The sequence below is a fragment of the Salarias fasciatus genome, chromosome 5, assembly GCF_902148845.1.
Source record: "Salarias fasciatus chromosome 5, fSalaFa1.1, whole genome shotgun sequence".
NCBI lineage: Eukaryota > Metazoa > Chordata > Actinopteri > Blenniiformes > Blenniidae > Salarias > Salarias fasciatus.
In genome coordinates, this window is record NC_043749.1 from 1,922,331 (window position 1) to 1,933,660 (window position 11,330).

The 11,330-nt window shown below is 46.1% G+C and overlaps 1 non-coding gene across 1 annotated transcript; it reads right to left on the reverse strand.

Annotated features, from left to right (window-relative positions):
- Positions 1-285: 285 nt before the first annotated feature.
- trnas-cga (transfer RNA serine (anticodon CGA)) lies at positions 286-367 on the reverse strand. The gene has a single exon. It is a non-coding gene; the product is annotated as a tRNA-Ser (tRNA).
- Positions 368-11,330: the final 10,963 nt, after the last annotated feature.

The following is an 11,330-nucleotide window of genomic DNA, read 5'->3' on the forward strand; positions in this document are numbered from 1 at the left end:
TTTGCAACTGGGCTGATACTATTTTGGTTATTGTGGTCTTTAGTCAGTAATCCATAAGGCTCACCAGTTCAGAGACAATATATTTTCATATAGATTTAATTTACAGTTGCTGACTGTATTTCTTGGATAGATTAACCACAACCTGTAAGAACACTTGCTGCCTTTTTCACACAGTGTTACATACAAACTCATTTGAATTGTTTTTTCCTGGAGTGCAAGAGCATCAATAGACAGTTTCAATGTCTTTGAGAAGCATCAGCCTGTAAACTTAAAGGTATTGAGCAGCGTTGTTGGCAGGATTTGAACCTGCGCGGGGAGACCCCAATGGATTTCGAGTCCATCGCCTTAACCTCTCGGCCACAACAACACGCCAATGTTCAGCTGTGTGGCATCTTAAATAGCCAGTCAATATAAAAATAATCTCTAGAAATGACTTGTGAAACATCACACATACACTCATTATAAATTAAACCAGTAACCGTGGTGGTTATGTTCACTATTCAGGTCATCATATCCATTATTATATGTAGGTACATACATAAAGCTCATTTCCTCTTGCATTGAAGAAACTCCACACAGAAAGGCCCCAGCTGCTGTCTGAATACGGGCCTTCTCACCAAGAGGCGAGACACACTCAGTAAGTTCTCAGGGAAATAGTTCAAACTGTGGAGGATGTAACTTAAAGGGCAACTCCGGTTTTTTGACACCTGGACCTTATTTATAGGTGTGTGCATGCTCATATACTCACTCAGACAAACATCGTGCAGCTCGGAGTCCTTAAGAAGTTATTTAGATCCAAACGATTTAGCCGCACTAGCGGGGGTGCCACAGCAATGGAGCGTTAGCGCGGGACATAATCTCTGCAAAATCGCTCATTTCGGCTGTATTTCTTCATCCATCGCCAGTGTTATCATAAAGTCAGCTCGTCTACCGTCTTATGGTGGGTCATCTGAGGAGCTGACAGTTTTCGCTAACTTAGCCACAATTAGCTCGGATGGGAACGTTGCGGCGCTCCTCTCCCCAGCAGAGAGGCACTTTGAGTCGGCCTCGGCTGTCACGGTGCCCCGGCGTCTGACTTCCAGGAGCCGAGTTGGAAAACGGCCCTCAGCTGCTCCACGGAGGCTCCGGACACCCGCGAAGACGCACGGCTCGCGCGCGGCCGCTGGCCCGCTGGATGTCTCTCCTCGCCGGGAGGAAGCGCATCTCCGCTCCCCGGCAGATGTGCGCTCCGGGCCGGCCGCGGGACGTGCGACGGCCCGGAGCTCTCTCCTTGCCGGGAGGAAGCGTATCTCTGCTCCCCGGCGGATGCGCGCTCCACGCCGGCCGCGGGATGCGCCACGGCCGGAGCGCTCTCCTGGCCGGAAGAATCCAGATCTCCGCCGCCCGGCGGATGCGCGCTCCAAGCCAGGCCGCGGGACACCGTCGGAGGCCTCCCTTCCGACCGAAAGGCAACCCAGCGCCGATGGAGGAAAAATACAGCCGAAATGAGCGACTTTGCAGAGATTATGTCCAGCGCTAACGCTCCGTTGCTGTGGCACCCCCGCTAGTGCGGCTACATCGTTTGGATCTAAATAACTTCTTAAGGACTCCGAGCTGCATGATGTTTGTCTGAGTGAGTATATGAGCATGCACACACCTATAAATAAGGTCCAGGTGTCAAAAAACCAGAGTTGCCCTTTAACAATATCCAAATGTGTCTCTACTTACCCATGTGTGCTAATATGTGACTGATATTTCTGTGATATCATGAATATAACTACAAACTGTGTCAAACAGGAAAACCAAGAAAAATGTGTCAAATTAAATCTAGAAAATAAACATAGTCAGGAAATGTGAATTTGAGGCAATGAAATATTAATTTTGTTGGAAAAAATAGTATTCCGTAGTTACCAACTGTTAGCTCATGGCCACAAATAAGTATTTTGTGGCCACTGATTCGGATTTTGTGATATTAAATAAGATGGACTGAAATGTATCGTGGTTACTGACACTTTCTTCTCTGTCAACAGAACAAACAATCTGATAGCTGGATGTGACAAGCTGATAAGATGGTGGGTGGATGAGCAAAGCAGCAGATTGTTGCTCTTGTTTTCTTCTAGATACAGAAGTTATGAGGCTCAGGAGGGCAACCAGCAGTCCGAAAGACTGGACCCCCTGCCTTCCGTCATGGTGTTCCTGAGGGAGCAGAGGGAAATCGCCATGTCTGAGTTCAGAATGAGTGACAGGACCATGTCCAGAACAGCCCTGGGACTGAGGGTGAGTGTCTGATCTGCTGTGTCTCCACTCAGCAGTCGGAAACAGTGAGAATCTCATCATTATTAGATGAACAAGCTGGCTTGTAGTTCAGCATCAGTGTGTGTGCTGACAGTGTGTTTTCCTTCTTCAACAGTGGAAGTAGCAGGAGCAGCGGGCTCCGTATTGTGAGCAGGCCAGACGAGAAGCTGAGCTTTATGCTCAGAGATATCCAGGCTGATCCACCGGTGAACACCATGTAAGTGAGCGCTGTGTCCACAACATACTGTATCGCTGCTGAAACAATCTGTCGATTCATTTCATCATGAGGAAAATTCTTTATTTTTCAGGGGACAGAAAAAAGAGGAGAGCTTTTTTTCTTGGATTCGATGCTTCGATCCACACTGCAAACACAAAGAAAATGTCCTGTTGGCCATGCCTCTTGAAAAAACTGTCTCAGGGATGTGTTCATGGTGAAAAGGAGGTCTTAGGGGTCCAGAAATGACTTGTAGTCCTTAAAAGACCAGGAGCTGCCACTGATACATACACACAACATACACACAACATGACCCCATATACATTAATTCACTTACTCACTTGTATTCATGAAAACCGAGGTTGAACTTTGACCTGCAGCCAACATGCTGCTGCTGCTGCTGCTTCATGATGGAAGTGATGTGAAAACACATTATGATATTAGCCACAATCATTGAGCAGCAGCGTTTTACTTAAATTTCATGAAACCCTCCAGCCATCAAAATAGTCCGTCAGAAAGTACTGTCCCCCAGAAACAAAGCCTGATCTTCCAACTGCTTCCATTGTGATCGTTCCTGTTGTGTTGTGGCTTTTGCAGTTGTGCTGACCCTTATGGTCCACTGTAATAACTAACAAAGAAACAGTCAGATCGTCCAGAAATTCACAAAGTCTTTATAACTTTTGACAAACTGCATAACAGCTGGAGCAGAGGGCTGCCCTGCAGGAGAGTTTTGGGCACAATGCGTCTTCAAAAGAAGATGTGGAGGCAGAAAAGGCTTTGGATCAGGTGGAATGATCCAGTGAAGTGGATTTTTTTCATTTTTTTTCCAGTGAATGAGGACTAGTTTTTAAGTACAAGAGGCCACAGGGCAGCAGATGGCGCTGAATGATCCTCTGAAGCTTCTCTGATGCTCCCAACGTAACAGAGTGGATCTGACCTGATTTTATTCTGAAAAGAATTTGAGAAAAAAACAACAATGCTGTAAATCTGTTGAAGGACACAGTGCATTAATGCAGAGGTGGTCTTCATGAGCTTCATTACATGTTTCAAATACTTTATGTGGCTTTCTCCTTTGAGGATACAAACTGCAGGATCTTAAACTGGATGGAGCAGTTTCAGGGAGCAGATGTCGTTGCAGTAGTGAATGCCTCTTCAGACATTACGGAGACTCAGATGTCTTTGATGAACAATTACAGTTCAGCCTTTATTGAACAGTGTGAGTAAACTTGCTGTTTCCTCAGTCAAGTGAACAATCACAACCACAACAACAAAATCAGAGCAGTTCCTGTTAAGTACTGAAGGGTTTTCTCTGTCTGGGAGAGGATGAAATCAGTTGGAGCCAAAGTCCAGCAGAAAGGATGTCTTTTATTACAAGATGCGCAGTCAGGGAGCAGATTCACACAGTTCAGAGTCTGCAAGTGAAAAAGCTAAAGCGGTTCTCATCAATCGCTGTTTTATGCCCTATCTGAGGTGTGGTCACTATTACATCGGCCTCTAAGAAACTCTCTGAAGAGCAGTATTAAGCAAAACAAATCCCCTATAAGGCCGCCTGGGCAGAGGTCATAAATCTGACCCGTACCAGGTTCGTGCAGGTACCACATTCCAGCAGGACACATCAGCAATCAAAAGCTTCTTTTAACAGTACAGAGTATCACCAGTGTATTTTCACCCTTCAGTCCCCCTTTGAACTTTGTAAAAAGTTCACATAGCACTGTTAATAGAAACCCATATAAAATGCATTGTTATAAAATCCACAAGGAATGTTACAAAAGCGTTATAAAAATCCATATAAAATATTGCAATGGTGTTATAAAATCCATATAAAATGTTGCAAAAGTGTTATAAAAATCCATATAAAATGTTGCAAAAGTGTTATAAAAATCCATATAAAATGTTGCAAAAGCATGGCCTTCTCGATCCGGGTTATCTCACATCTGTACTGGATGGAAAACCTTTCCTACAGGAACTTGGAACCTTCACAATACCACAGATCATAACTCCAGCAATGAGCATTAGATTATATATTTCCAGTAGAAAACAGCAAGAAATTTTGATTTTTGGGAGTCCCCCTTTGAGTTTCACTAGAACCTCACACCACCAATCAAAATTTAGAGAGCAGGACCTTCCTGGTCCCCTAAAAGGATATGTCCTTCTGGCGGATTATTACAGTCTTTAGTGGACAGCAGGGTGTACATCCCAGAGCTGACTCCGTTTGACACTGTTTTGTCAATGAAGCATACACAATGAAGCGCATGCATGGTACACCGCAACATCCACATACTATGAGGATTGATAAGAATATTGCAGCGGACATAAAGAAAGCCACAGCGAAAGCACGCCATTTACCGAAGGTCTTGTCTAGCTATTTATTAAACCAATCATCTACACCAGAGTGTGCCTTCATTTCTGCTGAGAGGGCTCGCAGTCCTTGCAAGGTTCTAGTAAGAGAGCCGTCCGGGGCAGTATTATTAGGGATGAAGGTGCAACAGGTGTCTTGGAACATGGAACACACGCCACCTTTTTCTGCTAACAATCTAGAGCTACCCTATTTTGATACGCCATGAGAGAAGTAGCAGAGAGTTGTTCATGGGTTGCGTCCACCGCGTCTCTAGTGAAATTGGCCAATCTCTGAACGTTATAGTGAATGTAATTAATTCTCTCCGCGTTCTTGGGGGCCTGTACTGCCGCGCCTGACCAGCCATCAGCAACCTCATCCAGTAATTTAAAAACAGCAGGAATATTTCTTGGTTGGCCAATTGCATCAAAATAAACAGGAGATGCGCCTAAAATAGAGTCCAAGTTAGAATTAGCGTCTCGTTTCTGGAGACGTTTGCGAGCATTGGCCGCCGGGAAAATCAAAGGAATTTCCACCAATTGGCGGACCGAGATAGGGGTAATAGAAATTGGCATGATGAATGACATGAGGATACAGACTCCAGTCCAGTTGGATGGAAGGGTGCCGAAAGCTGTTCTACGACCACAATGCCACCAAACATCGGATCTAGCCACAGTCAGGTTCACTGCAGAGCCAACCGAGATATTGGTGTAGCAAAAAGTATTTACATCAACAGAGTACCAACCTGGGGTCCCCCACCTGGACCATGGAAACAGGTAAATTGGAAAGCTGAGACAGGTGTAAACTGTGGAGCGACATCCAGAGCTTTAGTGACTGGATATACATGATCTAACCATAAGCAATTGCTTGAGGGTACATCCTTGGACATAATATCAAGTATAAAATCTGTGGCGTTGGTGGAATTATCCATTACCGTGGGCATCATCACCAGGGTGGGTCTAGCTCCCATGCACACCAGGCAATCCCCTTTGTCTGCATCCTGGGCAGCCTGTTGAGCTGTATGCAGCCATTCATTGTCCATGACTCTACCTGTTTCAAATGCAAACAGGTTGTTAAGGTCCCATTTGGCGAACGGCTCCTTACCTGCTTCAGATGCAACTACAATGCCTTTTGGTTGGTAATTTCCTATTGTGGGTTTGGAATCATTCATTGTACAAATCAACAAATACCAATGAGCATCGGTCCAAGCATAGGGTGCTAATGTGAAACTGAAGCAGGCATAACTAAATCCAGCCAATGTATTTTCTGACACAGTGGGGCCAGGAAACCAGTCAGAGGGTTTTTCAAACGAGGTCAACTCTATCGTGAGGAACAGAGTATGTCTGGAGTGGGACATCGACATGAATTTCTGGAAATGTTTGGAGTAGGAAGACAAGTCCCAATATGGTGTCCAGCCTGACTCATCTGCTACCAGATTATTCCAAGAACGGTCATTTTTATTACCCCAAGTGATGTGCCATTGTTTCCAAAAGTACCCCGAGGGAGAATGTGGTGTACTAGATAATTTTGAAAGGTCTATTTTAATTATTGATTTGCTACCTGCAAGGACGCAGGCCTGAACCACCTTACCACCCATCATCCAGTACATATCACACGATCCCTGAGGTGGTCTGTTAGTGGGTGGCGCGGCTCTCCTCCTTCTAACCCCAGGAAGGGTTGTTATGTCCGAGTCGGTAGCAAATTCAGGACCACTAATTGTAGTTGGGGTTGGACTCGGGGAAGGTGCAGTATCAGTAAATTGATACCTTTCCCAGGGACGTTCCAGCCAGATCAAAGCTGCAGCCAAGCACAGAGATACAAAGAATACAAACCACGTTGTCCTTCGCGTGAGCCATGGGGTCACACCAAGGTGCCCACCTAGATCAGGATCTGCTTATTAACACAGTATACTGCATCATATTTTCCTGCAAAAATTAACAAACACAACGAAATACAAAGTAGGAGGGTCTTCCACCCTTGCCCTACTTAATTCTTGCGTTGGTAGCTTGGCACACTACTTGGAGGAGGGTGAGCGCTCCGGTATCCTCACCCCCTTTCACCTTTTGATGGTCCTGGAATCTTGTCTTCTGAGGCTAAGGGTAGACTACCTTGCCTCTCTCTCGTGGGGAGCGTTATTCTGGCTCCTTGTTGTTCGGCTGAAGTGCAGTCGGGATGGTGTGACTTAGATGGTACCACGTGTCACCTTTTCCTTTAAGCCGGACCGCGTGGGAGGTGCGTTCCGTCACCTCGTATGGTCCAGTCCAACGGGGTTCAGACCACTTCCTCTTGTAGGCCTTCAGCAGAACGTGAGTTGTACCACCGCCTTCAGTCACATGGGGCGTTGATTGTGACTCTTCAGGACCTCTGGCGTTCTGGAACCTGGAATTATAAGCACTCACAACATCAGCCATGTCATGCTTACCTTCACCAGTCTTTGTGGGCAACGGTCCTGTCGGTCCTGGGAAACTCCGCTGAGTGTTAAGTTCGTATGGAGACATTCCTCTTCTAGAACTTAGGGACATTCTGACAGACATCAGTGCAAGAGGGAGCGCCTTCAACCACGTCAGTCCTGTTGAAGTCATAATTTTGGCCAGTTTTTCTTTCAAAGTTCTGTTCATTCTCTCCACCAGTCCTTGGGACTGAGGATGGTACACCGAACCGAATTTGTGCCTGAGCCCAAGCATTTTTTCCACCTCTTGGAGGTGTGTGTTTTTGAAATGTGTACCATTGTCAGATCTTATTAATTTGGGGAACCCATGGGTTGGAATATAATGATTTACCAAGGCTTTTACCACATTCTGTGCTGTTTCTCTCCTGCATGGATATGCTTCTGGCCAGCCTGAATAGCTGTCCACAATTACCAGCAGGTACCTGTACCCATTGCAAGTGGTGATCATGTCAGTGAAGTCCATTATCACCTCAAGTCCAGCTCTCGTCAGATGCGTTCTCGCATTGTTCTCGGTAGGTTTTGTTGCGGGCCTGGAGTTGTGACACTTACATATAGTGCAGTTGGACAGTTCTTCATGAACCACATGGGTCATGAAAGGGTGCCGCCAATGTTGTAGCCTGCGCAGGACTTCCTTTTGACCACAGTGATCTGGTAGATGTGCCTCCTGGATCATGGAGATCAGTCGGCTTTGTGGTATTGCTTGCTTGTCGTGACCTGTCCACAGTCCTTCGTCACTCACCTTTGCTCCTCTCCTTAACCACATTGATTTCTCCTCAGGAGACGTTTCTTTCTGCCAGTCCTGTAATGCTTCTGGTGGATGTGGGAATGATGTGTGTCCTTCTGTGTGTGGACCTGCTTGGATCATCTGGTTCGCATCGGCTGGGATGTAGCCTGCAGTCCGCTTTGCCACTCTGTCAGCTTCTTCGTTACCTTGAGAGACCTTGTCTCGGGATTTGGAATGTCCCTTGCATTTTACAATTGCCACCTTTGAGGGGAGCAGCAATGCCTGATGTAACTGCAAAACTTCCTCCTGGTGCTTGATAGGCGTTCCTGTTGCTGTAATGAACCCTGCCCTCAGCCATTCACTCAGTGCTACATGTACTACGGTGCATGCATACGCCAAATCTGTGTAAATGTTCACTGTTTTTCCTTCTGCCAATGTATGCTTTGGTTACAGCCAGAGTTTCTACTCTGAGCTGATTGTTTACCCTCAACGAGTTGTGTGTGTAATGTCCTGTATTGTCCTGTTCTGTCTGCTGATGGGGAAATGTCCTGGACGACTGCATAAGGCGAGATCAGACCGTCTGGTCCTTTGTAGCAGCATCCATCTGTATAGATGTCCATGTCTGCGTGTTGTATTGCATCTGCAAACAGTCCTTCTCTGATTGTTGTTTTGTAGCCACATCCACGCAGTTATGTGGATGGCCTTCTTCCTCATTCAGTATCAGATCAGCCATGTTGACAATGGATGACGAGAAGAAAATGTGTGGTTGATGCAGTGTCACTTCAATCTTCCTTTGCCTTCCTGACGTCATGGAGAACAGTTTGCTTGTAACATAATGCATAACACTATGTTCTGTGTGAATGTGTAGTGGGTGTTTCAGCACTACATGCGATGTCTTTTCCACCAATCTTGCCAGAGCTGATGCAAAGGCTGCACAATTAGGATGTCGTTTTTCATAGGGTTGTAATGCTGTGGACGCATACAAACAGACTATTCTGTTCTCCCCCTTCTTCTGATATAAAATAGCAGAAGCAGAGGATGCCTTGGCAGAGACATCAAGATGGAACAGGAGTGAATAGTCAGGGATAGGTAGGTCAGCTGCTGTGGACAATTTCTGTTTTAAGGCAATGAAACAGTGTTGAGCATCAATAGACCACTGAAGAGGGGCTGAGAGGTTACGCATACCAGCCTCATTGACCATTAGGCGCAATGGCAATGTCAGAGAGACGAAGTCTGGGACGTGGTACCTGGAAAAATTTGCAAGACCCAGGAAACTCAACATGTGTTTAACAGTGACAGGCTGAGGATGAGAAAGAATGGATGAGCGATGGGAGGACGAGAGGCCAGTCCCTGCAGCAGAAATGAGACGGCCAAGGAAAGACACCTGTGCTCTGGCACATTAGACCTTTCCTCAGGAGCATTTGAAACCTTTGGAGTGCAGCCACAGGAGGAGAGATTTTGTGGCCTCCAAGCAAGTCGATTCAGTTGGCACGGCCAGCAGGAGGTCATCGACATACTGGACCAGAAGAACACCATCCGGTAAAACCAGACCCATGAGGAGAGATTTCAGAATTGCGTTGAAAATGCCTGGGGAGAGTTCAAAACCTTGAGGGAGACGCGAGTAAGAGTACTGTCGTCCCTTCCAGGTAAACACAAAAATGGGGGTGACTGTCGGAGAGAGCGGGAGACAGAAAAAAGCGTTGGCCAAGTCGATGCAGGTAAAGAATTTATGAGAGGGGGTCAAATCAAAGAGAGCAGAGAATGGATTGGGTACAGGAAGTTGGGGAGTAGTAACCGCAGCATTGATGGCCCGTAGGTCATGAACCATGCGGTACTTACCCTCTTTCTTCTGTACGGGGAGAATGGGAGTGTTCCATGGAGAGGGCTCCGAAAGTGGAACGAGAACACCAGCTTCTAGGAGGCCATCAATAGTCTCCGATATCCCTTCCTCGCCAGCCGGAGAGGTGGGATATTGCTTCTGATAGACTGGTTCTGGGTTGAAAGAAAAGGTGACAGGTTCTATATTACAGAATCCAACATCCGTTGGAGAAGATGACCAAACCGAAGGTGGGAGGGAGTCCAACATGGACTGAGCTCCATCTGCATCGGTGGTTTCACGACCATGAGATATGTCCATGGTCACATGTTCTGGAACAGCATCAACATTATGAAAGTTGCAACAAACACAGTAGGCATCAAGAGAGGATGCTTTCTTCTTCAAGCATGCCTCCTCCACTTTACGCATTAAATCATACAGGTCAACAGCTTCCCACAGCGGCGGAAGAAACCCAGACTTCACAGACCCCTCCACCCACTCTCTCAGCTTTCTCTCTCTTTTTTCTCTGTCCTTCTGATCTTTTTTCACCACTCCTAATCCTACCATATGAATTGCAGCCTCCACTTGCTGACCAAACGGGGTGTTGTTCTCCGATTTCCCAACATCATTCAGATCAAACCAGTCTATCTCACGATCAAATTCTCCATCCATTATTTATTTATTTAATACACAATACAATTCTTGGATCCAAATATCACATAAGCTGGTCGGTTTTCTCTTGAACCGCCTAAACAGGAAACAGCAGGTTTTCTCTCGAACTGCAACAAACGGGATACCTAGTTTTTCTTTCGTACTAGATTGGCACACAGACCAGTTTTACTCCCGAACTGACAAACGGCAGCCAAAGGTGTTTTATTCTTTAAAACCCTCACAACAGAATACACAGACCAGTTTCTCTCCCGAACTGACAAACGGCTAACAGACCGATTTTCTCTCGAATCGACAAACGGTATTCCTACTCAGTGGCCACAAATTCCATCAGTTCTGCTGGATTATTACACAAGGATAAATTCTCAGGTTACTCTGCGCCTACGCCACAACAACGGTCCTCAAAATTCTGAAGGAAAATCCTTCATATCTTTAAGGTTCACCCGTGTGATTTTGCAGACTGTCGCCGGAGCGCCGTCGCTGAGCACCGAACGTCCGTTCTCCCAGTAACCGCTTCTTTTCCAATCAGTTCAATGTAGATCACATCGGGGTCACCATTTGAAGGGTTTTCTCTGTCTGGGAGAGGATGAAATCAGTCGGAGCCAAAGTCCAGCAGAAAGGATGTCTTTTATTACAAGATGCACAGTCAGGGAGCAGATTCCAGGTTCGTGCAGGTACCACATTCCAGCAGGACACGTCAGCAAGCAAAAGCTTCTTTTAACAGTACAGAGTATCACCAGTGTATTTTCACTCTTCAGTACCTTCACAATAAAAGCACTCACAGCTTTTCACAATACAATCATAAATGGCATTTTAACAATACGAGGGGGTACCCAAAAAAAAACGGAA